The sequence below is a fragment of the Martes martes genome (assembly GCF_963455335.1).
Source record: "Martes martes genome assembly, chromosome: 5".
In the NCBI taxonomy this organism is placed as follows: domain Eukaryota; kingdom Metazoa; phylum Chordata; class Mammalia; order Carnivora; family Mustelidae; genus Martes; species Martes martes.
Window position 1 is genome coordinate 122,096,538 of NC_137892.1, and position 15,815 is coordinate 122,112,352.

Genomic DNA, 15,815 nt, shown 5'->3' on the forward strand with positions numbered 1-15,815 from the left:
TAGAGAATAAATTTATTTAAATACATTCTTTATAATATCAATCTTGTTTTCCATTGCATGCTGTATTCCATTTAGCTCAAAGTACATCTTAAAATGTATACTCTTCACTGATTGAAAAATAATGTTAAGGCATACAATGTATACTTTTATTTTGATAATTTTCTTTATCTGGAGCTACTTTGACAGCCCCCTCCTCTGCTTTCCACTATACCCTGTCTCTGAGGTTTTCCCTATAGGAGCTATGGTATTGCTTTCCTTGTTGAAGCCATTTTCGTATCACCAAGGAACTTTGGTCATGCTCAGGAATCACAGCTTTGGAGTCAGACCTAAATTTGACCCCCTTTTCAGATGCTGTAAAGTAGAGCCATGTAACTGCACCTATCTGCACCTCAGTGTTTTCATCAAAGCCTCTATATCCTCCCCTTTAAGTTCCTTCACCTCTAGAGCTATGAGCAATAAAGTAAAATGATGTTTATAAGGCCTTTGGCACTGTACTTGGAACATAGCAAGTGATCAGAAAATAGTAGTTAGAAAGTAGGGATGTAGTAAAGAATCAAGGTGAAAGAGACTCAAGGACATAGTAAAAATTCAAAGGAAAAAATTGGTGACACCTGGGACAATCAACTAGGTCTTTTAGCTTCTGAGAGCATAGCTGTATTCATCTCTTAGATGAATCTCTTATTTTTAATAATACTATTTCCCTTAATTATGTAATTAAAACACCATTGATTACAAGACACCTTATGGCTTTCAATACAAATTTTCAAGAGAAAATGTTAAATGTAAGCATCAATTTTAAAACTCATTTCAGGAATAGTACAAATTTATAAAAACTAATATATTAGAATTGAGAAAATAAGTAACTTACTGAATATGAGGTTTGTGTAAAACCTTTACCTTTATTATATCCCATGAGAAAATTTGAGATCTACTGTGATTCTGCTAATGTGTCTAGGCATTACTGTTCCTTTGACACACCTAGTTAACCAGAGAAACTTGTCATCTCTATTTGAAGTTGCATGTTGATATAATTTGATACAAATTTGTTACATGATTACTCTCTGCCAAGGAATGTACTGCGAACCCTATATTCATAATCTCATTTAATGAATGAAATTTCATTTAATGAATGAAATGAATGAATGAATATCATTTAATAAATTTGTCTCACCAATCATGTGAGAAATAATTACTAACATTGCCTTGCAGAAGAAGAAACAGAATTGGCCAATGTCCTTGGACTAGTGAGTGGTAGAGGTCAGATTGGAACCAGGGGTTTACCTGACTGAGGAGCCTATACTCCTGTTTTGCTAAATAATCTCCTTGAATAATTTGCCTTGCTTTTAGAATCAGTCAGATTCCTCACCCCTTTGAGCACAGGTCCTGGGAAGAACCAGCAGAGCTCAGATAAATCAATCCACCTAATCTCTGGGCTCCCTACCCCAAGTTACTTTTCTATTTGCCTCTGAAAGCTGTAATTAACATTTACCCTGAGGGGACAAGGGAGTAACAGCCCAGGTGTTTTCTGTACTGTTATCTTGCTCTGCCAAGTAATTGCCAACATTTAAGCCTTCAGGAGGAGAGCATCCCTGGAGAAAGGAGAGTTGGAGTGTCCTGATAAAGTGGGAGTGTGGTAGGAGGGGACTTGGTAAGAAGAAAGAGCTTTATTATAGTACATGCTGCTCTTTTGGAGCTGTGCCCTATGCTGATCCCCCCCCCCCCCCATCTAACTGGGTTTGTGAAGTTCGTGTTGATCATCCACAAAAGTATTAAGATGTCTAGGTTTAGTTGAGAGTGATAAAAGAGGAATATGAGAACCTAGACATGGCATCCAGGGAGGAGTTTGGGTATCTATGGTGTTTGTAAAAGCGGTCAGTCGTGGGGTTTCAGAGGAGACTAGGAAAGAAAGATTGGAGGGGGCTGAACAAGTCTTAGATGCAAGGAGAAGTTGTGCAGTTATTGATTAGTGATGTCTGTTTTGTGGGAGGGTGAAGTGTCAAAAAGTAGAACTTGTATTGGTTATTTACTAGACTGGACCTTTAAATAACTAATGTCATTTCCTTACCTACTCTAATATAGTGTACCATAGCATAACCAACACTGGTTTATTAAGAGAAGCTCATGATTAGTGGATAAGGAGAACAACTTGAACTAAGGGTATAAGAGTATCTAGAGAAATTAAACATATGCTTGAAAATTGAAATGTTGTTCTGGCCACTGGAAAAGCCAGTTTGTGATGTAACTTTTTTAGGAGGAGGCCAACTTTTCCAAATTATCTAAGAGTGAAAAATATGGAAGAAACAGGCTATTTTCTTCCCATTTTAGGCCTTTAAGGATACAAAACATGTCTGTGTTGCAACCCTGAGTCCCCAAAGTATTCAAGATACTCATCCAGCTTTGGGTGCAGTGATGGCAATGTACTAAATGTTCTAATTAAATTAATAGTTGATGAATGTATTAAGTGTGTTAATTGGATTCTGCTTACTTGAAATACTGGCTGCTAATTGGGTAGAAATTTGGAAAAGAGCAATCAAGGGTTTTAATCCTAGCAGAAAAAAATAAGTGAATGTGAACAGCTGAGGAAAGTTTTAGAAATACATAATGTAGCACAATTCTCAATCTAAAAGGATTTCCTTAGGAGCTTATATCCTAAAGACAAAGTGGCTTTTTCATGGATACATTTACCAGTTTTCACCTCTGACTGCCTTCTCCTAAGAAATGTCAGGGTTTATTATGAGCTAGAACATGACTTAGAGGAAATTTAGTTCCATTTTTAGTGATAGAAACTTGCAAACAAAACGGAAACAGAATTCTTAATATACAGAATATAGAAAAGTAGGACTGCTTTGGTTAGCAGAGTGAGTGGAGGACACAGTTTTGCCAAACTGATACTCTCTCACCACATAGGGCCTTTTTGTAGAATATATGAAACCCCTGATCTTATCCTACCCCTCACTATGCAAAAGAAAATTGATTTTTAGATGTGCTTAGTGACTTACTCAAGGTCATACATGTAGATGGTGACTAAGTCAAAGCCTCTACCTGGGCATCTAGCTCTAAGAACTCTTGATCATATGGTTGTATTTTAGTATTCTTACTTTTAATTGAAGGATAATTGATATAAAATGTTGTATTAGTTTCAGGTGTGCAACATAGTGATTTGATATTTATATACATTACTAAATGACCACCGCATAAGTCTAGTTACCATCTGCCACTGTATGAAGTTATTTCAGTATTATTGACTCTATTACCAAAGCCATATATTACATCTCCCTGACTTGTTTATTTTATATTTGGAAGTTTGTACCTATTAATCCCTTTCATCTATTTCCTCCATTTCTTACCCCCTTTCCCTCTGGGAATTGTCACTTTGTTCTCTGTATCTATGAGTCTGTTTCTCTTTTCTTTATTCAATTGTTTTGAGCTTTAGATTCCTCATGAATGAATATCATACGGTGTTTGTCTTTCTCTGACTTAATTCACTTAACATAATACCCTCTATTTTCATCAATGCTGTCGCAAATGGCAACATTTCATTCTTTTTTATTGCCGAGTGATATTCTGTGTGTGTGTGTGTGTGTGTACATATATACCAACCACACCCTTATCTATCTACTGATGGACACTTAGGTTGATTCCATAGCCTGGCTATTGTAAATAATGCTGCCATGAACATATATCTTTTTGAATTAGTGTTTTCAGTTTCTTCAGGTAAATACTTAGAAGTAGAATTATTGGATAGTATGGTAGTTTTATTTTTACTTTCATACTGTTTTCCATAGTGGCTGCATTCCCAACAGCCATGCATGAGGGTACTTTTTTCCTCACATTCTTGTGGACACTTACTATTTCTTATATAACAGCCATTCTGATAGATATGAGATGGTATCTGATTGTGGTTTTGACTTGCATTCCCATGACAGTGCTTAATGCTGAGCATCTTTTCATGTGCCTATTAGCCATGTGTGTATCTTACTTGGAAAAATGTCCACTTAGGTCCTCCTTTCATTTTTAAAATGGATTATTTTTTAATATTGAGTTGTATTAGTTCTTACATATTTTGGTTGTAATCCCCATTAAAATACATAATTTGCAAATTTGTTCTCCCATTCAGTAGGTTGCCTTTTTTTTTTTTTGTAAATAGTTTTCTTTCCTGTGCAAAAGATTTTTAGTTTGATATAGTTTGACTGGTTTTTGTTTTTGTTATACTTACGTGTAGAGACAGATCTGGATAATATTTTGTTAAAACTGGTATCAAAGACCTTACTGCCTATATCTTCTTCTAGGAGTCCTATGGTTTCAGGTCTTATATTTAGGTCCTTAATCCATTTTGAGTTACTGTTTATACATAGTCTAAGAAAGTGATCTGTTTTTTGTTTTTTGTGTTTTTTTTTCTTTTCCATGTAGCTGTCCAGTTTTCCCAGCTCCATTTACTGAAGAGACTTTTTCCCATTGGATAGTCTTCCTTTGTCATAGATTAGTTGACCAGATAAGCATGAATTTATTTGAGTTCTGTGTTCTATTCTATGGATTTATGTGTCTGTTTTTGTGCCAGTATCATAATTTTTTGATTACCATAGCTTTGTAGTATAGTTTGGAATCTTGAGCAATGTACCTACAGCTTTGTTCTTCTTTTTCAAAATTGTTTTGGCTATTTGGGTTGTTTCATGGTTCCATACAAATTTTATGATTATTTTTTCTGGTTCTGTGAAAAATGCCATTGGTATTAGATAGGGATTGCCTGAATCTGTGGACTGTTTTGGGTTGTATGGACATTTTAACAATATTAATCTTCCATTCAATAAGCACAGTATATCATCCCATTTATTTGTGTCTTCAATTTCTTTCATCAGTGTCTTACAATTTTCAGAGTATAGGTCTTTCACCTCCTTGATTACATTTATTTCTAGGTATTTTGTTCTTTTTGATTCAATTGTAAATAGGAGTGTTTCAATTTCTCTTTCTGATAGCTTGTTATTAGTGTATAGAATGCAGCAGATCTCTGTATATTGACTTTATACCCTGCAAGTTTACTGAAATCATTTATTCTAATAATTTTTTTGGTGAAAGCTTTAGGGTTTGCTATATAAAGTATCATGTCATCTGCATATAGTGACAGTTTTACTTCTTCTTTTACAATTTGGATAATTTTATTTTTCTTGCCTAATTGCTCTGGCTAGGACTCCCAATACTATTTTGAGTGAAATTGGCATATGTGAGTATCTTTACCTTGTTTCTGATCTTGGAAAAAAAGCTTTCAGATTTTCACCATTGAGTATGGAGTATGATGATAGTTGTGGGTTTGTCATCCATTTCTCTTACTATGTTGAGGTACATTTCATCTATGCCCACTTTGTTTTTATCATAAATGGTTGTTGAATTTTGTCAAATGCTTTTTCTGCATCTGTTGAGATGATTGTATGATTTATATTTTCCATTTATTAATGTGGTATATCACATTGATTTGCAGATGTTTAATCATCCTTTTATTCCTGGAATAAATCCCACCTCTTCCGTGTATGTTCAGCAATCTCTCATGATCTTGAAGGAGTGACCTTATTTAAGAAATGTTCTTAAAGCTCATGAGTGTAATAATCCCCTAGGCACCAAAACCAGGTGCTCCAGTGGTGTCCCCTGTATGGGCTGCATATGTCTTACAACAGTGGTGGATCCACTACTGCTGTGGACGTGTTGGTGGGTGAGGCAGTCCCTGGCCCAGCTAGTATTCTTAGACTATATATTGTCTTTATCTTTACTAAGATAAGTGAGGTTTTTATTTTTCTCTCTGGATTATGTTTCCATGACTTTAGTTATTTTGGAATCTAATGTTCAGATCATTTAAGACTCAAATCATTCATATTTTTTACAACACACTATTTTTATTATTTATGTATTAATTTGTTTTTCTAGATTATAGGCTGCTCGAGGGTAGAGCCTCAACATATCTCCTCAATAAGCAGGTGTTTTCTTGTTATTGTTGTCTGTTGCTTGTTTGTTTGTTTTGGATAGCTTTGCTTTAGTAAATGAGACTGTGCTCACAGTAAACGATTTTCAATTAATAGTTCAACATTTCTCAAAGTGGTAGGCCTATAGACTGACTCCTTCTCCTGGGGTGGTGGGGGAGGGGTGGTTGGAAATAAGGAAGTCCCAATATCCTTTCAGCAAGTCCTTGAGATCAAAAATATTTTCATAATAATTCTATGATGCTTTTGTCCTTTTCATTATGTTGATATTTGAGCAGATGGCGCCAAAGCAGTGAGGGCCTAAACAACTTTCTCCTTAGTTTGAATCAAGGCAATGGCATCAGACTCTGATAGTAGTTACTATTTTCCTCATCACCATGAACTTGTAGGGGAAAAAAAATTCCAGTTCCACCTAAGAATGTGTTGGTAAACTAGTAAGCATTCTTAATCTCATTAAATTATACCTTTAATTACATCTTTTAATATTCTGTTTATCAAAATGAGAACTATGCTGAAAACACCAAAGTACAACTGTTTTGAGGAAAAGCACCTCTTTGTCTCAGTTATGAGCTGAACTAACCACTTTTTTTTAAATTTTTCAACTTTATTATTTTCTTTCTTTTTTTTAATTTAAACTTTATTTTATTTTTTCAGTGTTCCAAGATTCATTGTTTATGCATCAATAAGCATGTGTTTAACATAACTAAATATATAAAAATAGCCCAGAATATAAATTTTAGAAACTCTTATAAAATGATCCCACCTCATCATTTCTGGTCCCAATATTTCATGACATTTGAACACCAGAAACACTTATTTACTAAAGCCCTAATTGGTTCATTTTATGTGATGAATCTCTTCTTCCCTGATAGCTTTTTATATGAAATTATTTTGCCTTTCTAGTTTACTTTAGCAAATTTCTTCTTGTATCATATTGTGTTATCACATGTATTCTATTGCATTATTATCAGAGACATTAAAAATATTTAATATTGGCCCTGGCCAATCAAAATGGGCACTAGCTTAAAAAAAAAACCACTATGGGTCTGTATGTGCCTCTTGGTTGAATGTCCATGTCATATACTCCAAAAGAGGCAGGGAGTAGGCTCCCGTGTACCAGCCTCCTCCTTACTGAATGAGTCCTCCATATCCCCCACCCCACCACTTACCCAATCTGTTCTACCAGACATTAATGAAAATAAGTATCTTACTGAAGGTTTTGTGGCAAAGACGAATGAGGATTTTATAGTACACATCACACTCTCATGTATCCATTCATCAAATGTTAATTGTACCAGAACATCTCTTCTTCCCAGTTACTCGCTTTCAGCTTCAATGTCTCTTAGTCTCTCTCTTTCCCTCCCATTCTTCTCCATGGGCACTCATCAGCCTCATCCTTCTTCTGGATCTTCCTTCTGGGCTCTCTGTATCCTTGTTTCCCTATGAAGAATATTTCAACTCTGCCACAGCCCAGCCATATCCATCACCAATATATGCTTCAATAGGAGGATATTTGCAGAGAGATGATTTGTGCTCAACAAAAATGTACTCCTCCACTTGTTAGGAGTTGGTGCTCTTAGAAACTGGAAGAGGAAAAATAATTATTTTATTCAGAAGATAAAAATTTCAAGGGTTCTATTAGCATTTAGATAATGAAATGCATATAAAAATATGCTGATAATTTACATCAAATGAAAAATCATGGAAATAGGTTAATTTAGCAAAATTCTTTTCCCATTCCCAAAAAATATACTAAAACATACCCCTTGTTTGATGTTAATATTTTGCTGAATGAATGGAGGGCACTCATTCAACTATCGATTCATCAGTTTTTGTTTACCTTCTGTGTGTGTATGTGTAAGAAACTGAGGATATGAAGAACAGTAAGATGAAGCACTCATTGTCCAGTGGAGGAGATCAACAGTGGGATAGTGTGGACAGAACTGTGAAAGAGGAGGGCTATGGGAGTGGGTGGGAGCGGCACTCAGACAAGGCAGATGGGCTGAATAGCCAGGGAAAGCTCACTGAATTCAGAATACCTGCAATGAGTTTGAAAGAATGAGTAGGAATTACCCAAGAGAAAGAAGAGTAGCATATTCCAGGGGATTGAAGTGGTTCTGTATCAGGGATGATGAACATAGTGACTTCAGCGTGCAGCAGAGTCTCCATAGAGTAGGTGTGGTAGGAGGTCTGGAAGAACAGAGGGTGCAGAGCTGAGCACCCTCTGTTTTGTTTTGTTTGTTTGATTTTTGTCACTTTTATTTTGATAAAATTTCAAACTTAGAGAAAAGCTGTCAGAATAGTACCAAGTACTAGTTCTGTTTGCATTGATCTTTCTGCTGCTCCCTCTCCCCGCTCCTTTCTTCCTCCTTCCCATCACCTGTCCCTCCTCCTCTCTCCTTCTCCCTCTCCCTGTAATTTTGGTTTTGGGCCTTTTGAAAATAAGTGGCCGTCATGTTGCCTTTTTGACAACACTTCACGCATGTAAATGTTTATTTGCCTAAGAACAAGAATATTCTCTTACATATAACCACAGTACAATTATTAAAATCAGGAAACTTAGCATATTAATGTTAATATTTAAGCCACAGTTTATCCTCATGTTTTGCCATTGACCTTTTATAATGATCTTTATAGGTGTTGGGCTCCCACCCTCTTTTCAATTTAATAACCAATCCCAGAACACCCACTACATTTAGGCATCAAGTGTCTTTGGTCTCCTTTAATTTATAACAGTTCTCAGCTTCTCCTGACATTTTTGGAGTGTAAAAATTAATAGAATGTCTCTCACTTTGGGTTTGTCTGATGTTTTATGATTAGATGCACATTTTGCATTTTTTGACAGGAATATCACACAAGCAATACAGTGTCCTCAGAACATCACATCCAGAGGTACAAAATATCATTTTATTGGTGATCTTAACTGGGATCACTAGGTTAAGGTGCTCTCAGCCAGACCTCTCCATTGTAAAGCTTTTTTACTTGTAAAAATATAACAAGCTAAATATTACAATAAGTATTTTATGAGGAGATATTGTGAGACAGTATCAATATCTAGTTTCCTTATAAACTTTGGCCCACTGATATTAGCATCCTTTTTTTAAATTTTTTTTTGCCTGAATCAGTTATAAGTGTGGTCATTGAAAATGCTGATCTTTCCTAATTCTATCTTCTAAGTGTATTAATTGGCATTCTATTATAAAGAAGGAATTTCCCTTTTCCTCCATTATTATCGTTATATAATCGTAGATTCTTAATTTAGTAATCTATTACCATTGATTACTGGCATTTATTTTGAGGCTCAGATCAGCCAGTGAGAGTTCCTTCAAGTTGTCCACTGTGGCTTTTGGCATGCCTTTATCATTTTCTTTTAACATTTTCTTAATATTTGGCACTAGATATTCTGGGCTCATCTTATTTTTTCCCTTCCCCAACCATTGAATCAGTTATTTCTGATTCTTTTAGCCAAGAAGACACTTGTGAGATCTGGAGTCTGGGCTATGGGACACCTTGTAGTTTGTATGGCAGCATCGCAGGCTTTGAAGTAGGTAAGTGAAACATATTTGTGTTTGGGATCAATGATACTTGCTTGACAGTGAGAATGAATTGGTGGTAGTATAAATTCTCCAGACTGAGGCCAGATAAACAGTGGCTCTAAACTTTGCTGCATATTAAAATTGCCTAGAGAGCTTGACACCTCTTTATGCCCAACAGGCATCCTGGATCTATTAATCAGAATCTCTGAAAGTGGGGTAGCAGTATCAGTGTTGAATGAATGATGAATGAATGAATGAATGAATGAATGAATCCAACTTTTCAGATATTTTCAGTATGCATCCATGGTTAATAATCATTGGGTTAGGAGGCACTTGAAATATCCAGAATGAGATGAAGTAGGACCTTTAAAGCAATAGCTGTGGGCTTAGTGTACAAGACAGTAGTCTGGGTATCACATCTTTGGGTTCAGGACTTATTTCCACTGCTTGATTGTATCTGTGATCTCTTGAGTTCCAGGCTTATTCATAAAAGGGCATAATTTTATTTGTTTTGCATTTTTTTACTGAATTCTTAGAGTGATCAAGCACAATAGTAAATGAGGGAGTGTTGCTTACTATGCAAATATTTTAATGTAAAGTGTAACTATTAAATTATTTCACTGATTGCATAAATTGGAAGGGTAGGATACCTTTTTCATTCCTTACCAGATCTTTAATTTTGCTGCCAGATTAGTTTATTCTTTCAACCAACATTAATTGGGCATTAATACCAGACACAGAATATGAGTGAGGAGGAAGAAAAGATTCTAGAACTCGTGTTTCTTACACTCTCATGGAGGGAAATAAACAATTCAATGGATATAAATGGAAATGTACAATGTGATACTTCTTGAAAGAAAAGAGGTAAATGGTGGTAAAAGCAAATATAGGAAAGAGAAGTGGAATCCAGAATGACTGGAAATGGATTATTTGAAAGAGAGACACACATTAAGAGCTGAAAGAATATTAAAGATTAACAATATAAGTAAGTGTTTGTTTCCATAAATTAGAGTTAAGCACACATCTTGGTTTGCTTGGGGAATTCATGGTTTATACTGTCTGATATAACACTTAATTAGATTTTTCTTTTTCTTTTTCCAACTTTAGTGAGGTATAATCAAAGTGCAGTAAACATATTTAAAGAATTTAATATGATGAGTTTTGATACGTGTACATTTGTGAAATTATCACCACAGCCAAGATAATAGATACATCTCCCAGGGAGTTTTCTTGGGCTACTGTCCACTCTCATCCTATCCCTAAGAAACCATTGATCTGCTTTCTGTCACTACAGTTTGTTTGCATTTTTAGGAAATTTATATAAGAGAATCATAGAGTATATACCTTGTTGGTATTTAGGGAGGCCTGATTTCATTACCTCAGCATAGTTATATGAAATTCATTCATGTTTTTGCATGTATCAGTCATTCGTTCTTTTGTCTTGCTGAATAGTATTCTGTTGTGTGGATAAATTACAAGATAGTTCTCCATTTTTTGTCGATTGTTTATCCATAGATAAACATATGAGTCATTTCCACTGTTTGGCTATAACAACAACAACAAAAAAGCTGTTGTGAATATATGTTTACAAGTCTTTGGGTAAATGTATGTTTTCATTTCTCTTGTTTAAACACATAGGAGTAGAACAATTATGTTGTATGATAGTATATGTTAAGAAAATGCCAAACTTTTTCAAAGTAGTTGTACCATTTTCCAATCTAACCTGTAATTTCTAAGAGTTCTCTTTCCTCTTTACCATATGGTCAGTTGTTGTAGTTGTTGTTGTTGTTGCTGCTGTTGTTGTTTAATTGTAACCATTCTTGTGGCTGTATAGTACTTTCTTACTTTAATTTGCATTTTCTTAACACCAAATAATGGAATCATCTTTCCATGTGCTTCTTTGTAATCTCTGTCTCTTTTTGGTGAAATGTTTGCTTAAATTTTGACCATTATTTTATTTCTAAGTGGATATATACACATACATATATCTACAAGATACAAGTTTTTTTTTTACCAGATATATCTTGCAAATATATTTTCCCCAAGCTGTGGATTGCCTTTTCATTTTATTAATAGTTTCTTTTAAAAAGCAAAAGGCTTAAATTTTTATCAATATAAACTTATTGATTTATTTTCTTTTATAGTTTGTGCTATTTATGTCTTATTTAAGAAAATCCTTTCCATGGGGCGCTGGGTGGCTCAGTGGATTAAGCCGCTGCCTTCGGCTCAGGTCATGATCTCAGGGTCCTGGGATCGAGCCCCACATTGGGCTCTCTGCTTAGTGGGGAGCCTGCTTCCCCCTCTCTCTCTGTCTACTTGTGATCTCTTTCTCTGTCAAATAAATAAATAAAATTAATAAAAAAAAAAAAAGAAAGAAAATCCTTTCCATACCTAAGGTCATAAAGATTTTATTCTTTTGTTTTTGTTAATGCTCTGGAAGTTTTATAGTATTAGCACTTAAGATCTGTGACCAATTTTGAGTCTGTTTTTGCAAATAGTGTAAGGTATAGGATTGAGGTTTCTTTGTTCCTGTTTTGGTTGGCAAATGGCCATCCAATTGTTACAATACCATTTATTGAAAAATTATCCTTCCTCCTTTGAGTTGCCTAGGCACCTAAGTTGAAAAGTAAATTAAAAATATGTGCATGGGTCTACTTCTATATCAATAATTAATAGCTGTTTTATGAAGACTTTGTCTGAGAAAATGATTCAGCACCTATAGCAGCAGAAGGTACATTTACAGAGCACTCTGTGAAATATGACGTTTCATTTATATAAGTAGCTATCTAACATGCACATGTATCAGAATATACTGTAGGACTTACTGAAACACAGATGGCTGAGGTCCAGCTCCAAAGTTATTGCTTCTGTAGGTCTGGGTTCGGTCAAAGATTTGAGTTTTTAATGAATTTCTAATCAAAAATCAAATGAATGTTCTTCTAGATTTAATTTTGCTCATTCTCATTTCTAAGTTTTTCAGTGACTATATAACAAATGAAACAATAACTGATAATATATGCCTCCATTAGCACAAAAAAGAGTTTGTAAGCAGCTAATGATGCCTGTTTTACATCATTATCATCAGATGCTTCTAATATAAAACCAATTCATTTAGATCACGATTCAATTTGTTATCCAATCCATGAAGTCAAAGTAAAACATTTCAAACTTTATCTGTCAGTGGTGAAATATGACATTATTTTGATTATTAATGTAAATTCAATTTTAAAATCCATCATTTAAAATAATTTTTGTGGTGGTAATAAGAACGCATATTTTAGTGGGCCGTATCATTACATTCTTACTAAATTAAATGTTCTTATTAAATTATATCTATGGAGCTGAAATGTATTTGGCATTATTTGTGAGACATCCGCATTCATAATCTCCAAACAACATGCAGTTTTTCACCAATCAAAATAGACACAGCAGTTGTCAAAATTTACAGGCATTTTTATGCATGCAGAGTAATTAAGTTACAACATTTGTTTGACAAAGATGATTTTGAATATATTTAAAAAAAAGTTTAGTGTGACAGTACTCACTTTCTCTTTTTGCTTCCCAAATTCATTTGGATATAAGAAATATTTGAGTTTTGGAACTCCTGGGTGACTCAGTCGGTTAAGTATCTGACTCGATTTAGGCTCGGGTCGTGTTCTCAGAGTCATGGGATTGAGCCCTGTGTTGAGCTCCATGCTCAGCAGCTAGTCTTCTTGGGATACTCTCTCCCTCTGCTGCTCCCCCCACCCTGTGCTCAAGCGCTCTCTCTCTCTCATAAATACATGTTTTTGAAAAAGTTTGTTTTCTTTTGTTGTTGTTGTTAAAGTCAGCTTATGTATCTTACAGTATTTTGATTTTTTTTTTTTTTTGGTAAATTAATCCTTCCAGTTTTTATTGTGTTTTTTAAAAATTCTGTGGGAAATCTTCATTCAGATATTCAAATAGTGGAACACAAAACACAGAAACTGCTTTTTTTAAATAAAATTATAAGTTTGATTTATTTGTCTTCTGGCCTCCTGATTATTATATTAATTGCCTAAAATAAAACACACTGGGGGAATATTAGTAATTTTTTTTAATTTTTTTTTTATTTTTTAAATTTTTTTAAAGATTTTATTTATTTGCCAGAGAGAGAGAGAGTACACACAAGCAGGCAGAGAGGCAGGCAGAGGCAGTGAGAGAAGCAGGCTCCCTGCCGAGCAAGGAGCCCGATGCGGGACTCGATCCCAGGACCCTGGGATCACGACCTGAGCCGAAGGCAGTGGCTTAACCAACTGAGCCACCCAGGTGTCCCAATATTAGTAATTTTTTTACAGGATTTTTCAACACTAATACTAATGTTATACTGCTACTATATAACCCCTACACTAAAGAACTTTTTTTTGTTTATTTTTAAGACCTTTTTTTTGGAAATTATTTTAAGGTAGTATTTACATACATTATAATTTGCTCTCTTTGGTATACAGTTCTATTCATTTTGATAAGCTTCTACAACCATGAAACTATTACTGCAGTCAAGCTTTATAATGGTTCTATCACAATCTTATGCTCTTTACAGTCAATCTGTTCCCTACCCCCATGCCCTATCCCTACATTTTTGCCTTTTCCAGAAGAGAATGTAAATTGAATTATGTAGTAGTAACCTTATGAATTTGGATTCTTTCACTTAGGGTAATGCATTTGATATCCATTTGTGTTGCTGTGTGTACCTATAGTTCATTTCTTTGTGTTGTTAAGTAGTACTCCATGATAGGAATATACCACAGTGATTTTATTCATTAACAATTTGGAAGACATTTGGGTTATACTCAGCTTTAGCAATTGTGAATAAAGTTGTTATAAACATTCAGGTACAGGTTTTTGTGTGAATATGACTTTTTATTTCTCTTGGGTAAAGACCTAAGAATTTCTGGGTTATTTAGTAAGTGTATGGTTGTTTAATCATATAAGAAACTGCCAAACTATTTTCTAAAATGGCTGTACCGGCACATCAGTGTTTATGAAATTCTTAGTGAATTTTGGTTATTTAAACAAAACTTGCAAACTGAAAGTGAAAACTTTCTCTATGAAACAAGGGGGTCATCTAGTCATATCTGGTGGTATACCAGATTTGAACTTGAAATTCTGTGGTTGTGATTTGATACTGACTTGTGGAGAAAACCTTTTGATGAAGCTCCAATTTTGAATCTGTAAGATTTAAAAATTTTTTTAATTTAAATTCAGTTTTTTAAAATTTTAAATTAAATTTTTTATTTAAATTCAATTACCCAACATTTCAGATGTTGAACATTTCAGTGTTCAATAATTTATCAGTTGGTTAGATTTTTATTCTCTACTGTAGTGGAATGAAATTAAAATGATACATTATTTTCTTTAGCAATTTAAGACAATAAAATAATCTTGGGGTTATTTGAGGGTTTTCCCTGTATAAGTGTTTGATGAAGAAATAAACTCTAAAATGAAGCTTAAAAAGGGACAGAAATAATTGGGTATAGGAGACTATTTTTCATTTAGCAGAATGGACAGCTGACAAGTATATGCCACATTTAGAAAGAGTTTTTGTATTTTCTTATTTAATTTAAAAAGATTTTGGTTTTTTAACTTATTTTTTATTTTTTATTATGTACAGTTAGCCAGCGTATAGTAAGTACATCATAAGTTTTTGATGTAGTGTTCAATGATTCATTAGTTGCTTTTAAATAGGCTTTATAGAGTCAATTTGAAGTTTTCAAAGATTTCAAATTTATTAATCACAAAATGCCACTTTGAAGAAGCTTACAGGTAATTTTATAAAATAAAACAATAATAACAAAGCCATATTATTGGGAAAGAATGCATTATTCAAAAAAAACTCATGAATAACACATTTTTAAAGACAAAAATGACTAAGAAACTGATTAAAGTACTTGATTTAAGCTTATATTGCTCATTATATATTTTTTAAAGGTTTATTTATTTATTTATTTATTTGGGAAATAGAGAGCTCAAGCGAGAGGCAGAGGGAGAAGCAGACTCCCTGCTGAGCAGGGAGACCAATGTGGGGCTCCATCCTAGGACCCTGCGATCATGACCTGGTCTGAAGGCAGATGCTTAACCAACTGAGCCACCCAGACACCCCTGCTCATTATATTTTTAATGCTTAAATACTATAAAGTTTTGTGGTTTTTTGTTTTTTTGCTTAAGCATACAAAGTTATGTTGGTTTTATATTTTAAGAAATACTTTTATTTTTGAAAATAGTTTTGGACCAGCATACAAATACAGCTAAATCAATTTAGCAGTCAGTAATCATTTCAATATTGTATAAATTGTAA